This window comes from Mus caroli, chromosome X (genome assembly GCF_900094665.2).
Source record: "Mus caroli chromosome X, CAROLI_EIJ_v1.1, whole genome shotgun sequence".
In the NCBI taxonomy this organism is placed as follows: Eukaryota; Metazoa; Chordata; class Mammalia; order Rodentia; family Muridae; genus Mus; species Mus caroli.
Window position 1 is genome coordinate 62,163,545 of NC_034589.1, and position 23,137 is coordinate 62,186,681.

The 23,137-nt window shown below is 37.1% G+C and overlaps 1 pseudogene; it reads right to left on the reverse strand.

The window, feature by feature from the left end:
* Positions 1–10,201: 10,201 nt before the first annotated feature.
* Positions 10,202–23,137, reverse strand: part of LOC110286230 — a 47,990-nt pseudogene continuing 35,054 nt past the window's right edge.

Genomic DNA, 23,137 nt, shown 5'->3' on the forward strand with positions numbered 1-23,137 from the left:
ATCATAGCCCTGTTAGTTTTATTACCTACTAGGTGATAATATTATAATTGCATCCTTAGAAAACAATAGCATGTTTATTTAGCTTATCTTCCTCTTTAAACAAATTACTAATCAATTTCTACTTAAACAAACCAGGGCTAGATGCTGTAGAATCCCATAACTGAAGGTAGTCCCAATAATATAATTGTCTTTTTTTGTGTGCAGAGAAGAAATGGGTATTTGCTGAGCAGAATGTTTCCCTAAATTGGGCCATAAATCAGTTTCTTATGGAAAGGTAAGAGAGAATACTGAAAATGGGTTTGTGTGAGGAGATACTATTCATAATTTAGAATCTATGTCCTATGTCAACATTTCCTAGATGTTGAAATTTTCATCTAATTCTTAATTGAAGAGTGACTTGAAATATGCTCTGACTTCCATAACACTTTGGCTGTAAGTGCCACTGTGATATGGCCATTGGCTAGATCAGTTTTATTATGGAGACCAAAACTTTGTACCTAACTACATTTTCTTGGAAGGGCTTATATGTGTTTGACTTCTATAGGACAGTCAACCAATAGCTCTAATTTAAAAGCTTTGTAAAATTTCCCATGATGTTGCAAAACTTAGTTAGATATGCATTGTTGAAATTGCACTTGATTTCAAAGCAGCCAGTTATTTACCAATCTGAATGCATTTTCACGTTAAAGAAACATACACATAAAGCTGCTGCCTGTGTTCCCATGAAGCCAAATTGTTGCCCATTTTCACAATGGCAAGATTTGTACTGGAGACCCATATACTGTAGTGGTATGCAGCAGTTTTCCTGTATTAAAATGCAAGAATTGATTGCAACTTAGCAAAGGTATCATAACTAAAGCATTTGTTCAAAATACAATTATAGCACATGGCTAAAAGCTACACATGAATACTGTTACACTCATTTTCTTATTGTCTTAAATAAAATATAAGCACATTTTGCTAAAACATATAATATTCATTCCTTCTCATATGAATAACTCCTATGAAATCACTCTGTCACCATGAGAATCTTGCAGAACATAAGGTAAATATTTCTTTCTGGATGATGCCCCATGAAGATGTTCCTTTGTTGTTAATTTGTTTCCTTATTTACACATCCATTGCCAGCAGGCAGCCTTCTATTCCTGCCTGCTACATGTTAGTATGCACTAATAAAAAAGCTTACATGGAAGTGCTGAGGATATTTAGGTCATTTAACAGCAGTAGTAAAATATAAATTAACAAGGAAATTGCTGACATCATTAGTATGAAGCGTTAACATCTGCAGGTTACACATTCCAGATGCATAATATCTGTTAATTATAGTTGTAATAGGAGACCACTGGGAACATGAATCAGGATTGATGTTAAATTTTTGCTACTTTCAGAAGACAAAATTATACTTTTATAGAGTTAACTTGTAAAAATGAAGGAAATTATGTGGGCAGGAGTATTGATAGGTGATCCAAATATTTCATGAGTAAAAATCTATTTTATTTCTATTTAAGGACATATGAATAACCCTAATATTAAGTAAAATGGAAGCATAAACTTTAAATTCCTTTATTAAAAATATAGCAAACATTTAGTTAATGTTGCTCCTATAATATCTCCTATGAATTTTATTCATAACTAAAATATACTGATTCTTATCCACCACTACTCTTTTAACCTCAACATTTTATAATGAGTTTTTCTTATGTACATTTCAATTGTCCTTTTGTCTTGGTTTTTATTATTTTGAATTTCTGTTTGAAGATATGGATAAATCTGATATTGTGTTACAAATATCTGCATCGAAAACCAGAGAAATAGCTCAGTGAACAAGAACATTTGGTGCTCTTCTAAAAGACCAAGATTCTGGTTCCAGCAACCAAGTACATCCTGTAATTACTGCTCCAGAAAATTGAACACCCTCTTTTTCTAGGGTTTATGGGTACCTACAATCTCTCTCTGTGTGTCTCTCTGTGTGTCTCCGTGTGTCTCTTTCCTCTCTCTCTCTCTCTCTCTCTCTCTCTCTCTCTCTCTCTCTCTCTCTCTCACACACACACACACAAAGATAAACGAAAAATATCCATCTGTTGGAAACACACATGATCTGAAATGAAACATTCACTGTTTTGATGAATTTACATGCACTCAAAGAGAGAAGAAAGTTCTAGGGAAATGTGTCATGGAAGTATTAATAAAATAAGGAAATAGTTAATAGGTATTCATATCCTCAAATTTTTATTAAATATGATTTGCGAAAGCATCCTAAGCATAAATTGACCATACATACTAATTGCCACTTGTGTGTGTGTGTGTGCATGTGCATACTCTCACATGCTTATATACATGTGTACAGGAATGTATGTGTGTACTCATACATATATGAAAGCCAGAGGTCATCTTCAGAGGCTGTTTCTCCTCAGGTGCTTTTCATCCTGTTTATTTTGTTGATAATATCAATGTTTCCAAAAGTTATCTAAGAATCCCCAATTAGGATAGCCTGGCTTGTCATGGCGACCCAGGGTTACCTTTCTCTGGCTTCTCAATGCTGGGTTTATTTGTACAGGGTTTTTTTTGTTTTGTTTTGTTTTGGGTTTTTTTTTTTTTTTTTTTGAGACTGTATTTTATTCACACCATTTATCCCTTCCATTCACTCCCTTCCAACTTTCCCATTATACCCCTCCTCACTCTACTTCAAACTTAGGACCTTTCTTTTCAGTAATTGCTCTTGCATGCATGTATGTATTTGCATATGCACACATATTCCTTACGCAGCTTTTTATGTGTATTGGGAAGTTTGTTTAAACTGTGTGTACTTTATTCAGAGAGCTAGATTTCCATCTCCTGTTTTTTTTCCTTAACTTTTCTCTTCTTATATATTTTTCTTCTCTTTAGGAAACTAAAATTTACCTTCACAGGAGGATTTTTTAAATGTATTTTTCTGTATCATATGTGCACTACTCTTGCTTCCACCCACCCAATTGTAATTTTTACTAAAATTAATTTAAGAATTATTTCTTAAACTCCTTTATTGGAAAAGAAAATTATCAGCCATAGAGATGTTTGTGGATCACCTACTTAGTAGAATATTAATACACTATCTGACATAGTTGATGACAAATGCTATAGTTGACCTTTTCAATCTTTGACATGAATCACATTTTTGCCATGTTGAATTAGACAAAAACATTACGCTTGCAAAGATCAAGCCATTTTGTCCCCAAACACATTAAGCAGAAAATTTCTTTATAGTATTTATCTTTCCTATCAGAATATCTTAAATATTATTCACCTTTTGTTGGCTTATATCATGTTTGTTTATTGTACAACTTCTGAAGTAACAATTGAAGCCTCCTTTGAAGGCCCTGATTTACAATCCTCACATACTAAAAATAAATTCTAAAACCCATGTTTGCATATATGCTGAAAATTTTACATTTCCTCTATACTTATGATATACTCCTCCTTAAACTTTTATATCTGATTTTTTAAATGCCAGCTTTGCTTCATTTAATATAGGAAAATATTTTAAATATTCTAGATTTTAAGATACCATTAGACTTCTTTTGCCAAAATAAGGATCTTCTTCCAGTGATACTTTGTCTTTTTAAATATATTCTACAACCAAAATAATTTACATTAGTTTGACACATTTGCAAAAATTAAATATAAAGAAAGTAGAACAAATTGCATATATTTTACAGTTCTGTCAGCTTTCATATTAGCATAATCTAGAGATGGTACAGGTTACTATCTTCCAAAGTTTCTTGGTGCACATTTTTAGGATTTGCAGTTTTCTTGCCTGTCATCTTAGTCACTTATCTGCTTGCATTCTCTCTTTCTCTCTTTCTTCCTTTCTCGATTTCTCTCTCATCCTTCCTTCCTTCCTCCCCCCTCCCTCCTTTCCTCTTTCTTTCTTTCTTTCTTTCTTTCTTTCTTTCTTTCTTTCTTTCTTTCTTTCTTTCTTTCTTTCTTTCTTTCTTTCTTTCTTTCTATGTTTCATTTTTCAATGGATATTTTATTTATTTACTTTTCAAGTGTTATTCCTTTTAGTTTTGATTGGTAATTTAATATAAATGAAACTACATGGAGGATTCTGTTTTTTGACATAACATTAATCCATGTTATTTTAAGATTTAGTAGTATTGTTTCAGGTATACATGAGTAGTTTATATTTGTTTGTGTATAATATTCCACTCCTTGCTTATTTAATTGCTGATTGATATTTGGTTGGTGTCTATGTTTTACTATTCAGGATAAAACTACTATGAAAGTTCACAAACAAGTAATTATTACTCCTGTAAGCATGAGCAATTCAGTTGATCCACAACCTCCCAATCATTTCAATTCGCTAATTGAGGTTTGTTCACATTTCCTTCATTATTGGTGACTTTAAACATTTTTCATTTATTTGTTGATGATTCACTTATATTATATTATATTTCATAATGAGTACTTAAAACTTTTAACATTTTCTTTGGTTTTGAGTGTTATGTGTGAAATAAGGAGGTTTTATAGATAATTTATACATGTTTTTTATACATAACCCAGTATGCAGTTTGCATTTTTATTCTCTTAGCAACACCTTTCCAAGATCACATATACTTTAATATTTATAAGTTCCAATCATATTTTTCTTTGATATGTCTTGTTTTTTTTTTTNTTTTTTGTATTGTAAAAAGAGCAGGTCTACTCCAAAATTGTGAATATTTTATTTCTTTCTTTGTTAGATATTTTCTTCATTTATATTTCAAATGCTATTCTGAAAGTCCCCTATACACTCCCCCACCCCTGTTCCCCAACCCACCCACTCCTGCTTCCTGTCCCTGGCATTCCCCTGTACTGGAGCATATAATCATCACAAGACCAAGGGAGTCTCCTCCCATTGATGGCCTACTAGGCCATCCTCTGCTACATATGCAACTTGAGACACAGCTCTGGGGGGGGGGTGGTGCTGGTTAGTTTGTATCATTGTCCCTCCTATAGGGTTGCAGACATCTTTAGCTCCTTGGGTACTTTCTCTAGCTCCTTCATTGGGGGCCCCGTGTTCTGTCCAATAGATGACTGTGAACATCAACTTCTGTATTTGCCAGGCACTGGCATAGCCTAACAAGGAAAAGCTATATCAGGGTGTCAGCAAAATATTACTTGCATATGCAATAGTGTCTGGGATTGGTAGTTGTTTATGGGATGGATCCTGGGGTGGGGCAGTCTCTGGATGGTCCTTCCTTCCATCTCAGCTCCAAACTTTGTGTCTGTAACTCCTTCCATGGGTATTTTGTTCCCCATTCTAAGGAGGAATGTAGTATCCACACTTTGGTCTTCCTTCTTCTTGGGTTTCATGTGCTTTGCAAATTGAATCTTGGGTCTTCTGAGCTTCTAGGCTAACATCCACTTATCAGTGCATGCATATCATTTGTGTTCATTTATGAATGGGGTAACTCACTTAGGATGATATCTTCCAGATACATCCATTTGCATAAAATTTCATAAATTCATTGTTTTTAATAGCTGAGTAGTATTCCTTTGTGTAAATGTACCTCATTTTCTGTATCCATTCTCTGGAGAGGGACATCTGGGTTCTTTTCAACTTCTGGCTATTATAAATAAGGCTGCTATAAACATAGTGGAGCAAATGTCCTTGTTCGAGTATCTTTTGAGTATATGCCCAGGAAGAGTAGTATAGCTGGGTTGTCAGGTAATACTATGTTTCAGGGGAACTGCCAGACTGATTTCCAGAGTGGTTGTACCAGCTTGCAGACCCACCAGAAATGAGGAGTGTCTCTCTTTCTCCACATCCTCTATAGCATCTGCTGTCACTGAATTTTTGATCTTAGCCATTCTGACTGGTGTGAGGTGGAATCCCAGGGTCGTTTTGATTTGCATTTCCCTGATGATTAAGAATGTTGGATACTTTTTTCAAGTCCTTCTCAGCCATTTGGTATTCCTCAGTTGAGAAGAATGTATATCCTTTTCTTTTTTTCATTTTTTTGGATAAACTGATCTGTAGATATCTGTTAAATACATTTTTTCATAACTTCTGTTAGTTTCAATACGTCTCTGTTTAGTTCTGTTTCCAGAATCTATCCATTTATAAGAGTGGGGTGTTGAAATATCCCCCTATTATTGTGTGAGGTGTAGTGTGTGCTTTAAGCTTTACTATCATTTCCTTAATAAATGTGAATGCTCTTGCATTTTGAGCATAAATATTCAGAATTGAGAGTTCATCTTGGAAGATTTTACCTTTGATGAGTATGAAGTGCACCTCCTTGTCTATTTTGATAACTTTGTGTTGGAAGACAATTTTATTCGACATTAGGATGGCTACTCAAGCTTGTCTCTTCAGACCATTTGCTTAGAAAAGTGTTTTCCAGCCTTTTACTTTGAGGTAATGTCTGTATTTGTGAGTTTCCTGTATGCAGGAAAATGTTGGGTCCTGTTTTTATGTAGCCGGTCTGTTAGTCTATGTCGTTTTTATTTTATTTTTATTTTTTAAAGACAGGGTTTCTTTGTATAGCCCTGGAACTCACTTTGTAGGTCAGGATGGCCTCAAACTCAGAAATTCACCTGCCTCTGCCTCCCAGGTCTATGTCTTTTTATTGGGGAATTGAGTCTGAGACATTGAGGAAAAGCAATTTTTGCTTCCTGTTATTTTTATTGTTAAAGTTGGGAATGTGTTCCTGGGGATATCTTCAATTAGGTTTGTTGAAGGACTACTTTCTTGCTTTTACTAGGGCATAATTTCCCTCCTTGTGTTGGAATTTTCCATTTATTATCCTTTGAAGGCCAGGATTTGTGGAAAGATGTGTGAATTTGGTTTTGTCATGGAATACTTTGGTTTCTCCATCTATGGTTATTGAGAGTTTTGCTGGGTATAGTAGCCTGGGCTGGCATTTGTGCTCTCCTTAGGGTCTTTATAACATCTGTGTGGAATCTTCTGGCTTTCATAGTCTCTGGTGAGAAGTCTGATGTATTCTAATTGGTCTGCCTTTATATGTTACTTGGCCTTTTTCCCTTACTGCTTTTAATATTCTATCTTTATTTAGTGTATTTATTGTTCTGATTATTATGTGTCAGGATGAATTTCTTTTCTGGTCCAGTCTATTTGGAATTCTGTAGGCATCTTGTATGTTCATGGGCATCTCTTTCCTTAGGTTTGGGAAGTTTTCTTCTATAATTTTGTTGAAGATATTTGCTGGCCCTTGAGTTGAAAATCTTCATTCTCATCTACTCCTATTGTCCTTAGGTTTGATCTTCTCATTTTGTCCTGGATTTCCTGGATGTTTTAAGTTAGGATCTTTTTGCATTTTGCATTTTCTTTGATTGTTCTGTACATGTTTTCTATGGAATCTTCTGTATCTGAGATTCTCTCTTCCATCTCTTGTATTTGGCTCCTGATGTTCGCATCTATGGTTCCTGATTTCTTTCCTATGATTTCTATTTCCAGAGCTGTCTCTCTTTGTTTCTACTGCCATTTTTAGATCTTGGATGTTTTGTGCAATTCCATTACCTGCTTGGTTGTGTTTTTCTGTTTTTCTTTAAGGGATTTTTGTGTTTCCTCTTTAAGGACTTCTACCTGATTAGCAGTATTTGCCTATAATTCTTTGAGGGAATTTTGTGCTTCCTCTTTCAGAGCTTCTACCTGTTTAGCAGTGTTCTCCTGTATTTCTTTAAGTGCATTATTAATGCCCTTCTTAAAATCCTCTACCAGCATCATGAGATATGATTTTAAATCCATATCTTTCTTTTCCAGTGTGTTGGGGTATCCAGAACTTGCTGTGGTGAGAGTACTGTGTTCTATTGATGCCAAGTGGTCTTGGTTTCTGTTAGTAATTTTCTTATGTTTGCCTTTCACCATCTGGTAATCTCTGGTGTTAGATGTTCTATCTGTCTCTGGCTGGAGCTTGTTCCTCCTGTGATTCTGTTAGCCTCTGTCTGCACTCCTAGGAGTCCAACTCTCTCCTGGTCCCAGTCATCAGAGCACTCTCTGGGGACAAGCTCTACTCTTGCAGAGAAGGTGCACAAGGGTCTGGAGCACAGATCTGCCTCCTGGCTGAAAATGATGTCCCAAACGTTCCCTGTCCAAGAAGCTCTGTTGCTTCTATGGCCCACTTGCTCTTCTGTGGGGACTGGTCTTTGAGAGACACTGGATACAAGATGGAGCTCTCACCTGGTTCCCAGGATCAGATTCCTCCCTGGAAGCCAACTCTCCTCTGGTGGGGAAGGTGCCCAGAGATCTGGGTCTCAGCTATGTCTCCTGGCTGAGGATGAAGGCTGAAATGGACCCTATCCAAGAAACTCTGTTGCTTCTGTGGCCTGAGTGCTCTACTATGCAGACTTGTCTCTGATAGACCTGGGATACAAGATGGTGCTCTGACCTGAGTCCCAATGTCAGAGTCCTCTCTGGAGGCCGACTCTCCTCAGTGATCCTAAGATCCTGAGTGTGCTAGGGTGCCTGCTGCCTGGAGAGTCCTCTGGGGACTGTGTGACTGCTGAGTTCAAGCCCAAGGGGGCCTGGGGCTCAAATATTTTATTTCTTAATATCACAATTTGATTCTCTTATCTTTTGGCTCATTTTTATATTCAGAAATACTCTTTTGTCTTCTGTTATGAATTCTTGCTGGTTTTTCTTACTAGTTCTTTTTGCCTTCCTTTGTAGATTCTTTATGGACTTCTACAAAGATAATAATGTCATAATAAATAAAGATAATAAATATCACTTTAACTTATTCCTCTATAATTTCCTTGTAGTTCTTTTTTTTTTTTTTTTTCTACTTTGGTCATAGATTAGGGCTTCTAATATAAGGTGATACATTTGTGAAGGACTAGTTTTTACTTTAGGATGTTTTGGATAATTACAAATTAGTAATTAGTAGCAAGTTTAAAAGCTTGGGTTATGGACCCTTTGATAATTATGGATACCCATAGTTCTTATGGTGCTCAACTTCAATAATATAGAAAATATAGATGTTCAATAAACATTAAGATATTGTTTTATGACTTTCAGGTTTGCAGAACTTAGTGACCCACTTCAATTGTTAGGGGACACACATGAAGACCAAGCTGTACATGTGTTATAAATGAGGGTGGAGCTAGATCCAGCCCCTGAATGCTCTTGGTTGGTGGTTAAGTCTCTGTGAGCTTCCCTGTGAGCATAGACTAGTTGACTCTCTGAGTCTTATAGTGTCCTTGACCCTTCAAGTTGGCTCATTTGTATACCCAACTCTTCCACAAAACTTCCTAAGCTATGCCTAGCATTTGGCTATGGGCCTCTGAATCTGTTTCAATCTGCTACTGGGTGAAGGAAGCCTTTCAGGAGAAAGTTATGCTAGGCACCTGTCTGCATACATAGCAGAGTATCATTAATAGTGTCAGGGGTTGGCTCTGTCCTATAGGATGGGCCTGTTGTTGGGCCAATTATTGGTTGACCATTCACTTAGTCTGTGCTCCACTTTTTTCCCTGTAAATCTTGTAAGTAGGACAAATTTGGGGTCAACATTTTGTGGATGAGTTGTTGCCCCCCTCCTTCCACTGGAAGACCTGCTTGGCTAGAGGAGGTGGACACTTCATTCTCTGTATCTTCTGCTGGTAGGAATCTCAGGTAGTTTATCCTCATAGACTTCCAGTAGTCTCCCTCATTCCAGGTCTCCATCTAATACCAAAGATGTCTCCCATTGATTTCCATTCTCACTCCAAGCCGTAAAGTACCTGGGTATTAAGAAAGGCCCAAGGATGTGTAAATTTCACTCAGAAAGGGAAACAAAATAGTCTTCAGAAGTGTGTGGAAAGCTGGAACTGAGTGGGAGAAGGGGTGAGTAGGGGTATGGGGATGGTGGTGTGTAAATAAAAAAAAGCAAAATGAATTCCACAGTATATATTTTATTCCAATAAACACTCAACAAGAATATATTTTATAAGGACATATTCACATCTAAAGGAAAAAGATTAAACACCTGGAAAAACAAAGAAATAAAAATATAAAGTAAGCCAAGATCTTATGCTTACTACAATGATGAAAAAATGCAGTGAAGTAAAAAACATTTCAAATTTGAATTTAAAATAATGTAATGAATTACAATTTTGTGTAATAATAAATTAGATTAGATATATTATGATATATTCAATGTGATCTACTTTTTAAAGAAGACTGATGTGAGATTTATTGCTGAACATGATTAGGTAGGGTAGAGGGGAGCATTGTGGAAACTCCTCAGGAACATAGGGTTCTCCACTTGTCCAGGGGACTATGATTGGTGATATATTCAAGACTACAGCATTCAGAAATAAGCCATTTCTCAGCAACAATGTCTTCAAATTTTTCTGAATTAAACTTGGTTAAGCCCCATTTTTTTTTTTTTTTGAGACATGAATCTTCTGGTGGCCAGTGAACTTGAATTTGACTCAGTGCAGAGCCTCAGTTAATTGTTCCTTATTCTGTAGCTTGGTGTAGATGGCATGATGACCTGGCCAATGTGAACCCTGGCCACTGTGCCCTGGGCCTTTCTAAAGACACCATGCATACCTGTCTGGAGCATATCAGCCCTAGCACAGGACAATTTTGTGTTGATTCTGATGACATGGAAAAGATGAGGCTTCACTCTAATGAGAAAGCCATTCTTGCTACAACTCTTCACCATGTATTTATTGGAACAAATAAAGAAAGCCCTGAGTGCTTCAGAAGACAGTTTATATTCATCTGAAACCATATGGCCACATTGTAAGAAGTCATCAACTTCTGCCTTCTTTTGTCCCAAGTCAAAGATGTGGACTTTTTGATAGAAGTAAGACCTTTGTTTTTATAATACTGGTAACACCCTATAGATCATCAGCCTATGATGCCAATAGGATCATGGCTAGCATGCTAGAGGAAAAGAGAGTATGATGCATTTTATTTTGAATATGGCTTAAAACATTCTAAGGGGATGCATAAATAGGCTGAAGGTGGTTATTACAACAGAGCAATGGCTGTAAAAAGGAACAATGTTTAGTTTTGCTAATGAATCTTTCTTCTTTATTTCTTTTATAAATTCTTCTCAATAATACTGTGTAACTTTCATATTAAGAGAGATAACTCTAACTTCCTTAGAAACATATAAATAAGAAAATTAGATCTAACAAAATGACTGCAAATTATGACAATTACCATTGTTCTTTTTTAGGTCACAGAGACCCAATAATACACTAGAATGTGGTCTAACAGAATACATGTCTTGCAGAGGTCAAAACCATTTAGCCATTGCTACAGCAACTTCTTTGCCCACTGAAAAATTCATTATGTAAAAACAAGTCCTTATCATTCTTTGGGAATGGTAATTACTGTGATAGTCATGGACTATTATTTTGACAGAGATTATCATTGTAACATTTTAAAGTAGCACAAGTTAAATGAGATATTGTTAGAGTAAAATTAGGTTAGTATTTAATTCAATTAAGGTGTATTTAGAAATATAAATGTACTAAATAAAAGCTAAAATGAAATCAATAAAATATGATAAACATGAGGAAATTCTGCTATTATAAAAGAACCAGGAAAACCTTTTACATTAGGAAAAGAAAGTATAAAGGTATTAGAAAACATCAGCACACTAATAACAACTCTCAACACAAATAATAAAAATATCATTTGGATTTGATTAAGGAAGAGATTAATTTAACATGACCAGTTAAACACATCAGGAGCATAACATCTATACATTTTCACATTTCTTATAGGATTATTTAAACATTTGATGTTTAATTCTTTGATATTTGTGGAGACATAGAAACTTTATGTATTTATATATGTCCATACATAGTTAAATAAATCATTGTTTCATCAAATCTTACTATCTTTAAAATTTCTGTCTGTAAGGCTATAAAACCTCTTCATATTTTGTGGATTTTTAAGCTCACTGTGGGCTTATTTCACCTCTATCATTATGCAATGTGAATTTACTAACTTCTTAACGAAATATTTCCTATTGAGCTGCAAACCCTATACTTGTTCTGTTTGGGAATGGTTTTGATTCTTTGGAATATTTGATTCTTTGCCTACTTATCAATTTTTGTTTGAATTCATAGATCATGACTTTTTTTCATACTATGTGTGTGCGTGGATGTGTGTGTGTGTGTGTGTGTGTGTGTGGGAGAGAGAGAGAGAGAGGGGAGAGAGAGAGAGAGATATTGAAAGATAAAGGGGGAGGGAAAGAGATAGACAGATGGATAGACAGAGAAAGAGAAATAGATTGATTTAAATAATATAATTTTAGATTTCCTCTTTCTTGGTTTTACATTTTAGAGAGTAAGAGTTAAAAGAATACAGAATTGAAGACAATTTACCTTGAGTATAGACATTGGGCCCTTATTTCAACCCTCAAGGAGGAGAATATAATGAATTAATCTATCTCAAAGATACTGAACCTTTGTTCAAAGGTCTGGGGAATTTGGATTGGACGAGGTTAAAAAAAAAAAAAAAACAGAACATGTATTGTTTGCCATTTTCTCTGTTTTTTTTTTTCTTTTTTCTATTCATTTGGCAGTTGAAATAGCTAGATCTTGCTATTATTACACATCAAACAATTTGAAAAAACTGCTTCATGTTGCTTCATGACTTGTTTCTGGTAGAGATTTGTTTTATTTAATTGGATATTTTATTTATTTACATTTCAAATGTTATCTTATTTCACAGTTTCCCCTCTACAACCCCCCTATCCCATTTACCTCCCCTGCTTCTAGGAGGATACTCCCCCACCCACACGCCCAATTCCACCTTCCTGCCCAGCCATTCCACTACACTGTGGCATCAAGCCTTTATAGGACCTAGGGCCTCTATACCCATTGATAAGGCCATCCTCTGCTACATATGCTGCCTGAACCATGGATCATTCTATGTGTACTCTTTGGTTAGTGGTTTAGTCTCTGAGAGGTCTGAGTGGCCTGGTTGGTTGATATTGCTGTTCTTCCTATGGGGTTGCAAACCACTTCAGCTCCTTCAGTTCTTTCTCTAACTCCTCCATTGGGGTCCCCTTGATCAGTCCACTGGTTGGCTGTGAGCATCGTCCTTATATTTGTCAGGTTCTGGCAGAGCCTCTCAGGAGACAGCTATATCAGGCTCTTGTCAGCAATCATTTATTGGCATACACAATACTGTCTGGGTTTGGTGACATATATGGTATGGATCACCACGTGGGGCAGTTTATGAATGGCCTTTCCTTCAGTCTCTGCTCCACACTTTCTCTACATATTTGCTCCTGTGAGTATTTTGTTCCCCTTTCTGCGAAGGACAAAAGCACCCACACTTTGATCTTCCTTCTTCTTGAGCTTCATGTGGTCTGTGAATTATGTCATGGGTATTCTGAGGTTTGGGGCTAATATCCACTTATCAGTGAGTACATGCCATGTCAGGTGGATATTTTCTAGTTCTATCCATTTGCCTAAGAATTTTATAAATTCACTGTTTTTAATAGCTGAGTAGTATTCCATTGTATAAATGTACCATATTTTCTGTATCCATTCCTCTGTTGAAGGACATCTGGGTTCTTTCCAGCTTCTGGTTACTATAAATAAGGCTGCTATGAACATAGAGAAGCATGTGACCTTGTTATATGTTGGAGAATCTTTTTGGTATATGCCCAGGAGTGGTATAGCTGGGTCCTCAGGTTGCACTCTGTCTAATTTTCTGAGGAACCAGCAGACTGATATTCAGAGTGGGTCTACCAACTTACAATCCCACCAAGAGTAGAGGAATATTCCCCATTTCTCCATATCCTTGCCAGAATCTGCTCTTACCTGAATTTTTTATCTTAGCCATTCTAACTCCTGTGAGGAGGTTTTATCTCAGGGTTGTTTTTATTTGCATTTCCCTGATTACTAAGGATATTTGAACATTTCTTTAGGTGCTTCTTAGTCATTTAGAATTCCTCAGGTGAGAATTCTTTGTTTAGCTCTGTACCCCATTTTTAATAGGGTTATTTGATTCTCTGTAGTCTAACTTCTTGAGTTCCTTATATATATAGGATATTAGCCCTCTATCAGATGTAGGGTTGGTAAAGATCTTTTCACAATCTGTTGGTTCCCATTTTGTCCTATTGGTAGTATCCTTTGCCTTACAGAAGCGTTGCAATTTTATGAGGTCCCATTTGTCAATTCTTAATCTTAGAGCATAAGCCATTAGTGTTCTGTTCAGGAAAATTTCCCCTGTGCCCATGTGTTTGAGGCTCTTCCCCACTTTCTCTTCTATTAGATTCAGTGTATCTGGTTTTATGTGGAGGTCCTTAATCCACTTGGACTTGAGCTTACCTGCAAGGAGATAAGCATGGATCAATGTGCATTCTTCTACATGCTGACCACTAGTTGTACCAGCACCATTTCTTGAAAATGCTATTGTTTTTCAACTGTATAGTTTTAGCCCCTTTGTCAAAAACTATAGGTAAGTGGGTTCACTTCTGGGTCTTCAATACTATTCCGTTGATCTACCTGCCTGTCTCTGTACCAATATCATACAGTTTCTTTTAACTATTGCTGATAATACAGCTTGAAGTCAGGGATGGCGATTTCCCCCACAGGTTCTTTTATTGTTGAGAATATTTTTGCTATCCTTGGATTTTGTTTTTCTTTTTTCTTTTTTTTGTCTTGTTTTTTTTTGTTTGTTTGTTTGTTTTTGTTTTTGAAATCAGTATAGTTTATTTTATTAAATCATTTCTCTTAGCTTTAACTTTATTTTTATTTGGGGAAAATTATAAAGAAATATAAGACTGTTAAAATTTTTTCACAGAAAACCTGTGAGTGGAATGCTTGATAGAGTCACATTGCTACCACATGATTTTTTTTTTATCACTCTACCTTTCTTCTTTTTTATTAGATATTTTCTTTTTTTTATTACATATTTTCCTCAATTACATTTCCAATGCCATCCCAAAAGTCCCTCATACCCTCTCCCACTTCCCCCACCTGAGATTCTCTCTTCCATCTCTTGTATTCTGTTGCTGATGCTTGCATCTATGCTTCCAGATTTCTTTCCTAGGGTTTCTATCTCCAGCATTGCCTTATTTTGGGTTTTCTTTATTCTGTCTTCTTCCCTTTTTAGGTCTAGTATGGTTTTGTTCATTTGCATCACCTGTTTGGATGTGTTTTCCTGTTTTTCTTTAAGGACTTGTAACTCTTTAGCAGTGTTCTCCTGTATTTCTTTAAGTGAGTTATTAAAGTCCTTCTTGATGTCCTCTACCATCATCATGAGATATGTTTTTAAATCTGGGTCTAGCTTTTCGGTTGTGTTGGGGTGCCCAGGACTAGGTGTGGTGGGAGCGCTGCGTTCTGATGATGGTCTTGATTTCTGTTAGTAGGATTGTTATGTTTGCCTTTTGCCATCTGGTAATCTCTGGAGTTAGTTGTTATAGTTGTCTCTGGTTAGAGATTGTTCCTCAGGTGATTATGTTAGCCTCTATCAGCAGACCTGGGAGACTAGCTCTATCCTTAGTTTCAGTGGTCAGAGTACTCTCTGCAGGCAAGGTCTCCTCTTGCAGCGAAGGTGCCCAGATATCTGGTGTTTGAACCTGCCTCCTGGCAGAAGTTGCGTTCCACTCACCAGAGGTCTTAAGATCCCGTGGAGGTTCCTGTGAGGAACTTGGAGGTGTACAGAAACTCAGCGCACAAGGAACCCCGGTGCTGGAGTGGACTGGAAGGGACTTGTGCCCCTAATCATGCCGGGTTATCTGCTTCCCTAGTTAATGCAGTCTCAGGTCCCATGTGGCTGGATTGGAGCAGACGCTGTGTTCCACTCACCAGAGGTCTTAGGATCCCTTGGGGGATCCTGTGTGGGTCCTTGCAGGTGTCCAGAGACTCCCGGGGCCCGGAACCCCGGTGCGGCAGTGGACAGGAAGGTGGTCAGATATCCGAAGCCCTAAAAGGGCGCTGCCTCAGAAGTTCTGTGGCTCCCGCCTGTCCCAGAAGCTGTCTGCTTCTGTGTGCACACTCTCACCTGTGCAGACTACTTTTCGGTGGAGTCCCGGAACCAAGAGGGCTCCTGCCTTTTCTGAGTCAAAAACCTTCCGGGCCAGGTGGTCACCTGTCCTCTGGCCGGGGAGGTGGTAGGATGTCTGGAGCCCGAAACGGGTGCTACCTCAGAAGCTCTGTGGCTCCCGCCTGTCCCAGAAGCTGTCTGCTTCTGTGTGCACACTCTCCCCTGTGCAGACTACTTTTTGGCGGAGTCCTGTTACACTTGAAAGAAGTTTTTTTTAACAAATTATAGATAAAATATTTGAAAATTATTGTATAGAAACACATTCCAAAAATAAAAATTACCAAAGTAATCAATGATACTGAGGAAACTATTTTCATATTATACTTTCTCAATGATTTTAAGAAGAAAAGCATAAGCCTTACATTGCTGAAAGTAGTCATCAAACATATCTTTACAACTCCTCTATTGCCATTATAAAGAGGCTTCAGTAAAGTGTGGCCCAGGAGCTAACTCTTGTCTTTTGAATTGTCTTTTGTCTACTTACACATGACTTTCATAAGCTACGAAAATTAAAACTACAATTTAATATTTGAAAATCCAGAGGGTTTCATTACACAAAAATAATAAAAAATTCAAGATTGGAGAAAAGGTTCAGGCGTTAAAAGCACTTGCTTGTTTTGTGGAGGACCTGAGTCTAGTTTCCTACATGCACAGGATGGTTGACAGCCACCCATAATTCTCATACCAAGGGATCTGATGCCAGTTTCTGACCTACACTGGAAATAAGCACACATGTGTTAACCATACCTAAGTATAGTCAAACACTCATACAAATAAAGTTTAAAAAAATCCCAACATATTAAATAAAGACTATCAACGGTTTTCAAGTGGTTTGATTGGAATATGACATCTATTTAGTTATGTATTGTCTATACTGCTTTTGTGTAGTAAGCATCCACAGTAACACTTTTATTCAGTGAAATAAGTGTCATTGGTGTAGAAGCCAAGCTACTGACTTCTAGTTTCCCCTGACTCCTTTATTCTTCTAGTGATACATATGGCTCATTCCTCATTGTGTAATATTCTTAGTGAGACATGAGCAAATATCTACTGACTGCAGATAGAGAATTAAGGAAACTAAAAACTAAGGATAGTACTGTAAATATCTTTTTTAAAAAAATAATATTTTCTGTGGTAAAGTGATGAGATGAGAGCTATACCCAAGCTATGTGAATACATGGCTTTTGGCTGATCCCAGAGCATTTCTTTTTCTATGTATCCCTAGGCCTAGGCCTTGAAGCTACTAGATGCTGTATATAATTTTTCTTCCAAGCTGACCAATTCAACCTAGCTTTTCTCTGCTTCTGACTGAATTTCTCTACCTAGCCTCTTACTAATTTTGGCAATCTGTTCTAATATTCCAACTCATTCTCATTCTCTGGCTAATTCTGTCTTCATCTGTGTCTTGCTTATTCTCTGCAACATTTTCTTGTAAGACTTCCATACAAACACAGCACCCCTTTTCCTCTATCTTGCCTCTTAAGTAACCTCTACTTCCTGTCCTGTTCTCCTGTGAGTTTGGCATAACTTACCTCTGACTTAACTCTTTCTCTGAGTTTTCACTTTGTCTGCCTCTCAATTAGGCATCACTTTCAAACATGGCTGGTTCTTTCTACAAGCTAACTTTACCTCCATTGCTAGAGATGAAAGGTGTGTACTAAGGGTGTGTCTCTATTCTAGCCAAATCAAACTGTAAGCCAATGTGGGTCAACATTCAGGGAAGATCACAATTTTGGATGTGATCCTTTACCAGAGCAGCCATATGGCTGGATTAAAATTCCTCTACATACTAACAGTGTTCAACTTGGTGAAACAATGTGTTCTGTTGGGCTTGTGCACTGTAGCATGGGTAAGGGGTTACTTACAGAAGCATAAATAACTTAAAAGCATCTGGGTCATCAGAAAGTCACCTCATCCTGAATTACAGTTCACGAAAACTGCAACCCTAGAGCTCAGTGTACAACTTGTATGCTGCTTAAGTGGTGTTAGTCTCTTCCAGGTATCTCTTGTATTTTTTCTCAGCTAGTCTCTGTCTGTACCAGGCAGTTAAGTTGGCCTCTATTTCTTCTGAGGAACTGACTATTTTGAGAGTATCCTACAGTAGGATTTACTTTTCATATATGCTTGAGGAGGAAGCAGGCTAGGGTAACTGGTCAGGGACTCTCTGAAGCCTTTGAGATGTCTTTCTTGAGCTTAAGAATCTCATTTGCAGGATGAACTACCTTGTAGAGTGAGCTTCCTTCTAAAGATTTATCTTGAAGAAAATTAATTGTACAATGCTTCCTCCTCAGCTCTTTCAGTCCATTTATCATCATGGAGTTATTCCTGAAAACTCTATAAAGTTGGTATTGCTGTTCCTATCCTCACATTGACATACCCAATCTCCATTTTTTATTTTTTTTATTGTGTTTATAAGACATTGACATCTTCAATGTAATTTACTTTTAACTTTTGGTCTCAAAATTGTAGACATTTTTTGTCATTCTTGTCTGGTTTAGTTTTAATTTCTGGCCAGACATACATAAGTTTCTAAAAAAATGTTGATTAAATGAATTTATGAGTAGCTGACTGATAAAATTAATCCATACTTAGTGTAAATTTGATAGCTTCCTTTTTTTTTTAGCAATGATCTTTAATTTTCAAATAACCATTCAGGGCAGGATTTAGTGGCCCTACTTTGTAGAACAAGCATTTGAAGTCCAGAGAGGTCATGTGACTATGCAGGATCCACAGAAGAACAAAAACTCCAGGTCACTGGTGAACACATTATGCATTATTCAGAATAGAATCATCAAGCTTGGGAAATATTTTCATCAGCCAATCCTAGGCTGGCCTAGTCCCTCAGCTATCTTGGGATATTTACATATTTAAGATATTTTCTTGGTTTTAGGAATGATTTAAACTGGCATAGCCATTCATAGTCCTTTTTCTGTAAAGCAAATCTAGTTCTATGGTACTCAAAAATAATTTAATTTCAGAAAGAGATCTCTAAATAAATCAACCACGAGGCTTTGAGATAACAACTGTGCTTCTTATGCTGCCATAAGTAGCACCTGTCACACTCACATCACAGATGATGGCTATAAAAGAAATACCATACAGAGTTAAAAAGAGTCATGGAGACAGACTGCATTGCTAAGACCTAATAACTAGTGTGAGCAAAATATTTTGTAGTATAAAGATGAAAGTAATAACAGTCATTATGGATCAACACTGCTCCACTTAGGGACTCAGATTCCATCTGCTTTGAGGACTGAAGACTCTAATTTTATGGTTGGTAATTTTGTAGCTGCACTAGGTTCCTTTATGAAACAATGTAGCAATATTTAGTGTTTGAGAATCAAATATTGTATTTATTTGTTTCTCTTTCTTCTAGGGAAATTAAAGCTGCAACTGTTCTTACCAGGGTTGCCAATGTGAAGTTTTATAAAATTAGTTTCCATATCATTTCTTGGTGTTTGACAGTAAATATTCATATGACAAATCAAATAATTTCACGGGTGAAACTTCTGACTAATTCTGGTTTCTTGTTTCCCACTGAAATCTCAGTGGGATGTAGAAATTTCTCAGTCACCTGTCCACCCCAAGGACTGCATATTTCCATTCTTTCTGCTAGCTCTCAGGGTTTCTCTTCTGTCTCCCTACCCCCTCACACCTGATCATGTTCCCTTTTCCCCTCCATGTCCTCACTACCTCCCTCACTCTGCCTCCTTTGATTATTTTCTTCTCCCTTCCAAATGGAATTGAAGCATCCTCACTTGGAAGGTCACATTTCTTAAACCTCCCCAAACTGTATTACCAACTGTAGAACAAGTTATCAAATTTTGGAGCCTATGGAGGAAATTCCTTACCTAAACTACTATAAGCTGGATATTCACAATAAGACACTTAAAGCAAAACTACATGTATATTGGGATTACCTAGTAGTATAGCACAGTTCTAGCATGTTATGAAATTAAAATTCCAGTTACTCTGTTCCTTGGATAGTGTTTTCAATGAAATCCCAATCCATTCTTTTGCTTAGACCTCAGGTTGTCTTGTAGCCTATGTAATAAAATTGACTATAGGCTAAGATAAAAGGTGAGGAATACAAGAGAGTCATAAGTTGGTTTCTAAACTTCCAAGAAAACAAATATTTATGAGGCAATTTCATTTTATCTGATATTGGAAGTAAGGATAACTGCCTTATAGAATTTAAGATTACAACTACTGTAGGCAAACTGCCTGATTTCAGTACACAGCTCAGCCATTAAAAAAAAAGTAAAAAAAAATATATGAAAAACAAACCAACTATGTGTATTACAATCTGTTAATTTCTCATCTCACAGGCTTGCGTTTGTTTACAGTAGTAATTGTAACAATTTCTAGTGTAAAGGTAATAAGAATTTCTAATAAATAGTATTTGAATTGTTTAGGTGGACTAGAAACCATAGGTAAAAGTCCCAATATGCTTGCTGAGGTGGTTTATCATTAAAAGAAATTTGTGGGGCCCATATCATGCTCCATCCCAGTAATCTCATTGACTCCAATTAAAATAATTCTTACAAAAGCATAGATGCACCCAAACTGATGCTTCTGTCTTGAAACTTTCTTAAGTTCAGTTACCATGCTTAAGAGCAACTTTGAATCATTTTCCACTGGTCATTCCATGAGGCTTTCCAATTCATAGTACTTAAAATTATACTTTTTCTACCTCCCAATACTAGATTACAGACTTGCCACTTACTACAGGAAAGCCTTCTAGTCTTTACTCATAACTCTGACCAAACATAGATTTTTTTTTTTAGTTATTTTGAAATATTTTTCATGCCTACTTTATTCCAAATCTGGAGCCATTGTAGCAGAAAGAAAAGGGATTGAAAGTATCTTTTATTTTTAATATTTTTACTACGTATTTTCCTCAATTACATTTTCAATGCTAACCCAAAAGTCCCCCATACGCTCCCCCCCCCCTACTTCCCTACTCACCCATTCCCATTTTTTTGGCCCTGGCGTTCCCCTGTACTGGGGTATATAAAGTTTGTGTGTCCAATGGGCCTCTCTTTCCAGTGATGGCCGACTAGGCCATCTTTTGATACATATGCAGCTATAGACAACAGCTCCGGGGTACTGGTTAGTTCATAATGCTGTTCCACCTATAGGGTTGCAGATCCCTTTAGCTCCTTGGGTACTTTCTCTAGCTCCTCCATTGGGAGCCCTGTGATCCTTATCAGTTATAAAATCATTGTGTAACAGCTGCCTTTCAAAGCCATAGAACAAAGTAGAATGAGAACAGGAAACAGGGATCAAGTTCTAGCAATATTTAATTGCTTTGTTCTTTTGGCAAAGTTATTCCATCTTTGATCCTCAGTTTAATCATCTATGAAATGATTTAGGCTATTTTATTTTTAAAAATTCAAAGATAAGTATACAATTTCCTAACTTCTCTTTCATTACTCCTAACCCTCTAATCTTCCCAATTTAATTGTTTTAGATAACTTAATTGTTTTGTACAGACATGTAAATTATATAAGTAATATCACATACATAATATATGCATAAATATTTAAATACATCCTGCTGAATTCATTTAATGTTGCTTATATGCATGTGATTTCAGGGCTGACCATTGTTATAAAATAAGCAAACAGGGGGCTCATCCATTGGTAATATTAATTCTCCTTCCCTCAGCATATTTATTTGCCTTTATTTCTTTGTCTTGGGGTGGGGTGACTTGAATTCCCCCTTCTATGATAGCAGGTCTTTTGATGTTGTTCTTGTTCAGGACTTGTTTAGGCAGCCGTATTGTTGGGAATAACAACATGGGTTCATTTTTCTGTGTGATTTTTGGGGGAACAAAACCTTACAAGAGATTCCCTGGTCCTCTGGCTCTTATGATCTTTCTGTCCTATTCTCTGTAATACAATTGTACTTCAAGTCTGTTAAATAGGAGAGAAAATATTCTTTTTTATTGGATATTTTATTTATTTACATTTCAAATGCTGTCCCCTTTCCAGGTTTCCCAGCCCAAAATCCCCTATCTCATTGCCCCTGCCCCTGCCCTTGCTTCTATGACAGTGTTCCCCCACCAACACCCACCTCCCCACCTTGGCATTCCCCTACACTGGGGCATCAAAACTTCACAGGACCAAGGGCCTCTATTCCCATCAATGTCCAATAAGGCCATCCACTTATACATATGCAGCTGGAGCTACATGTCTTTGGTTGGTGGATTTGTCCCTGGGAGTTCTGTGGGGTCTGGTTGGTTGATATTGTTGTTCTTCCTATGGATTTGCAAACCACTTCAGCTCCTTCAGTTCTTTCTCTGACTCCTCCATTGGGGTCCCCTTGATCAGTCAACTGGTTGGCTGTGAGCATCCCCCACTGTATTTGTCAGGTTCTGGCAGAGCCTCTTAGGAGAAAGCTGTATCAGGATCCTGTCAGCAAGCACTTTATGACATCCTCAAGAGTGACTGTGTTTGGTGTCTCTATATATGATGGATCTCCAGGTGGGGCAGTCTCTGGATGGCCTTTCCCTCAGTCTCTGCTCCACTTTGGCTCCCTATTTGTTGCCATGAGTATTTTGTTACTCTTTCTAAGAAGGACTGAAGTATCTACACTTTGGTCTTCCTTCTTCTTGAGCTTCATGGGGTCTGTGAATTACATCTTGGGTATTCAAAGCTTTGGGGATAATATCTGCTTATCAATGAGTGCATACAATGTGTGTTCTTTTGTTACTAGCTTACCTCACTCATGATAATATTTTCTTTTTTTTTAATTTCTTTTTTTATTAGGTATTTTCCTCGTTTACATTTTCAATGTTATCCCAAAAGTCCCCCATACCCACCCCCCCAATCTCCTACCCACACACTCCCCATTTTTGGCCCTGGGGTTCCCCTGTACTAGGGCATATAAAGTTGGCAAGTCCAATGGGCCTCTCTTTGCAGTGATGGCCGACTAGGCCATCTTTTGATACATATGAAGCTAGAGACAAGAGCTCCAGGGTACTGGTTAGTTCATATTGTTGTTCTACCTATAGGGTTGCAGTTCCCTTTAGCTCCTTGGGTAATTTCTCTAGCTCCTCCATTGGGGGCCGTGTGATCCATCCAATAGCTGACTGTGATCATCCACTTCTGTGTTTGCTAGGCCAGGGCATAGTCTCATATGAGA